We start from the raw sequence: 4,561 nt of genomic DNA on the forward strand, positions 1-4,561 counted from the left end.
TGGGTCATTTGTGGCTAATGACGGGCCACGTCGACCTCGCCGGAGTTCGACCGGCGACGACCAAACCGACGGCGGAGCGTTTCGGACAAACGCTACGTGGCTCTGTTTTGAGCGCGGTTTGCCGCCACGGCTTGCTGGCGCACTCGCGCATCTAGTGGTGGTGGCGGCGGCAGCTGGGATGGCCTGAGTTGGCGGGGGACGTGACTTGTGCGGCGGCCGGAGTTTGGGCAGCTGCGGGGATGCGGCTGCAGCGCTTGAGCAAGCAAAAAGAGTGTCTAGGCAGCCTCCTGGAGGCGCCAGGAGCATGTCAGTGCTCGTGGAGCGAGCAGGAGATGCTCGGGAGCGCGGGCTCGCTGGCCATGGCGGACGGCGGTCTCGGTTTCACGGGCGATGAGGCTAGAGGGATAAATCGAGCAGGGGTTGGGGAAATGACCAGTAGCTCACAGCGCGTCTCCTGGAGTACTCGTCAGCTCGGGGGAGGCTCTGGAGACGACGGAGTGGCGACGGCGATTGCCAGCGCTGGAGCTTGAAGATGATGTCGATGGCGGCGATACGGCGCATCCCTTGTTGCTTGGCTCGTCGAGGAGGCGTAGACGATAGAGGCGGAGCTCCTGGGCACATCAGAGGGGCGAGGGGGTGGCTCTGGGCGCGACAACAGTGAGCGACGGCAACGGCGGCTCTCGGGTGATGCAAGGGAGAGAGCCAAAGGAGGGGGAGAGGCACTGGGAGAGCGAGAGAGGGTCGAGGGGGTCGAGGGGGAGTGCGTGGCACTCGAGGATGTCTGCAGCAGCGAGCTAGCAAGCAGGAGGTGGCCAGGCGCGTGTCGGCGCTCGCCACCGAGCTGCTTCGTGCGCTGGCACGGGGAAGAAGATGGGAGTGCCCCTGGTGGGCTGGGCCGCGAAGCTGGGCTGCCAGCTGGGCCGGCCAGGTAAGTGGCCCAGGTAAGACCTATCTTTTTATTTCTATTTTTCTATTTTTTGTAATCTTTGTAGCTTTATTAAAAATACAAAATCAATCCCAAAAATCATGAAACTGCTCATGACCACTATTGGGAATATATCCTACAGTAAACATTTCAGTTTATGATTAGTGGGGCATTGAAAATATTTTATAGCATTTAAATGCCCAAATACAAATACTATATGATTTAATTCAGTGACCCTCTATTGTCCTAGAAAAGTGTGCACCATTTTTGTCAGAGGTTCTAGACCAAGGCAAAGATGATGAACATTATAGAAGGGCATTTTGGGTTCACTGAAAAAGATTTTAGTAAACCCTAGTTGGTTTAAGGGGGTGCTGGGGTGTCACGCCCAATATGCGACCCTATCCAAAACGAACTCGAAGGTCCCACCAAGGATAGACCCGCATATTGAAACGCTTTTGCAAGGTGGATATCATTACATCAACATTACATAATAGATGGGGATACATACAAGAGGCATACAATGCCACACGAATACAACATCACAATACATAAGAGCATCATCCGGCTACAGATGAAACACAAACAGAAACTCAAACGACATCCACCCTGCTAGCCCAGGCTGCCGACCTGGAACCTATCCCCTGATCGAAGAAGCAGAAGAAGAACTCAACGCAAGCAAGCATCGCTCTCGCGTCATGATCATCGCATAACCTGTACCTGCAACTATTGTTGTAGTAATCTGTGAGCCACGAGGACTCAGCAATCCCATTACCATGGGTATCAAGACTAGCAAAGCTTAAAGGGAAAGGAAGGGGTAAAGTGGTGAGGCTGCAGCAGCGACTAAGCAGATATGGTGGCTAACATACGCAAATAAGAGCGAGAAGAGAGCAAACAGAACGGTCGTCAACTAGCAATGATCAAGAAGTGATCCTGAACTCCTACTTACGTCAAACATAACCCAGAAACCGTGTTCACTTCCCGGACTCCGCCGAGAAGAGACCATCACGGCTACACACGCGGTTGATGCGTTTTAATTCGGATCTGGTGTTAAGTTATCTACAACCGGACATTAACAAATTCCCATCTGCCTATAACCGCAGGCAGGGCTTTCGAAAGATTATACCCTGCAGGGGTGTCCCAACTTAGCCCATGACAAGCTCTCGCGATCAACGAAGGAATAGACCTTCTCCCAGGAAGACCCGATCAGACTCGGAATCCCGGTTTACAAGACATTTCGACAATGGTAAAACAAGACCAGCAAGACCGCCCGATGCACCGACAATCCCGATAGGAGCTGCACATATCTCGTTCTCAGGGCAACACCGGATGAACACTACGTACAACTAAAGCCAACCCTCAAGTTTCCCCGAGGTGGCGCTGCAAGTGGCTCTGGTTCGGACCAACACTTAGACAAGCACTGGCCCGGGGGGGCTATAATAAAGATGACCCTCGAGAGAGCGACTCCCAAGGGAAAAGTATAGGTGATGGTGAGGCAAATGGTAAAACCAAGGTTGGGCCTTGCTGGAGGAGTTTTATTCAAAGCGACCTGTCAAGGGGGTCCCATAAATCACCTGACCGCATAAGGAACGCAAAATCCGGGAACATAACACCGGTATGACGGAAACTAGGGCGGCAAGAGTGGAACAGAACACTAGGCATAAGGCCGAGTCTTCCACCCTTTACCAAGTATATAGATGCATTAATAATATAAGAGATATTGTGATATCCCAACCAAAATCCTGTCCACCATGGAGAAATCTTCAACTTCACCTGCAACTAGCAACGCTATAAGAGGGGCTGAGCAAAACTGGTAACATAGCCAAACAACGGTTTGCATAGGAAAGGTGTCAAAGGTTAGAGGTTCATGGCAATATGGAGGCTTGATAAACAGGTGATAGGTAGCGCAGCAAGGCGATAGAACGAAGCAACTAGCATAGCAATGATAGTAGTGAGATCCAGGGTAGCGGTCATCTTTCCTGAAATCCCGCAAGGAAGAAGAACGAGTCCATGAAGAAGATGAACGGATGAAGCCACGAAGACGAACCAAGCATAGACGAACGAATCCTCACGATCGCAACGAAATGGGAACTATCGAGAAGAAGCACACAACTAGTAAACACACCACACATGAACAAGGCATGATGCACAACAAGCATGATGCATGACAAATCTAGATGAGGCTACTCATGGCAAGAGATGATGCAAACAAGAGCAACACATCAAGGCAAGTTTAAATGAGGCCGGGAACAACATATAACAATTCCGGTAAGTCCTCATATGCATATTTTGAAATTGGTCCAGATCTGAATAAATCTTATGTTCAAGTTGTTAAACAGCAAGTTAAGATGCACAAAGATGATCTACACGAGATTCTAGTCAAGTTACATATAAAGTTCATTTAATTCGGAGCTACGGCCTAGAAGATATGAGCAAAACAAGTTAAACATGACATTGATGCAAAATGCACCCACACATCAAGAAAACACCTCAAAACAAGGATGCAACATGATAATATGAAACTACATGCAATTCTAAGCAAGTTTCATATAGAGCACACTCAAAACGGAGCAACGGTGCAACACACACACACGGCTGAGAAAAGCAAGTAGGCCTCGGTTCGGTATTCTCCAAAAAACAAAGAACTGGGCTAGCCATTTTCAGATAGAAAAAAGATATCAACTGGGCTCGTCATGTGCTTAAATAAAAGCGTAAGCGTGGGCTAGACAGTCCACAGCTCCTGCACAGCGCGCAGTTGAGCTCCATCTCTGAAACTAAAAAACAACTGGGCGAGTTGTTGGGTCCCTGGTGTTATCCGCCGTTGTGTATTTTTCTCGTTTATTGACTATATTGACAATGGCGTGGGACCTATTTGTCAAACAATTAGGAGGAAGTTTTTTTTGGCTTGTAATAATGAGGCACCTGCTTATGTAATGCAATGACCCTTGTGGGTCCCTACTGTCAGCCTCTCCATGTATAGTTATCTCCTGATTCCTCTCAGTTGTCGACCATGTTGACAATGCTAGACGACAGCGGGCACATCGAGCGTACCAAGGCAAAGAACAACGGCGAGGCCTCGGACAGGAACGAACAGGAGCCGTGGAAGATGCGGCAGTGTAGTGGCAGGCGGATGGAAGTACGAGGGCAACAACATGTAACTCAAGCTTACAAACGGTACAAAAAGCCCAAGGATTAATAGTTCATAAAATTTAGAAAAAACACGGATTGAACATGGCAATAACATCTAACCCAACCACAATTTTTCGCAGTCACAAACAAATGGATCGGTATGATCCATGAAATCAACATCCTATGCAAAAAAATATTGGATGATAACTACAAGTTGTTGTAAATAGAAGCCGAGCATGTTTAGAAGCCCATTTGTCCACCTGAAACTTCTTTTTTTTCTGTTCAACATGTCTGTCCGTGAGAAATCTCTTGTTGAAAAACTTAAGCTTCATGGACAATAGTAACCTCGCGTTCAATAGGAAGAATGTGGCAAAGCTTCTGTTTGCCTAGTTGGATGTATATCCTTCCATCATTATTATCCTCAAACGAATGTCATGAGAACTGAGAAAATCCTGGTGCTTATTATGCCACCGATTGGTTATATATTTTTCTCCACGTGTTAGTGCCTAT

This window comes from Triticum dicoccoides, chromosome 6B, assembly GCF_002162155.2.
Source record: "Triticum dicoccoides isolate Atlit2015 ecotype Zavitan chromosome 6B, WEW_v2.0, whole genome shotgun sequence".
NCBI lineage: Eukaryota > Viridiplantae > Streptophyta > Magnoliopsida > Poales > Poaceae > Triticum > Triticum dicoccoides.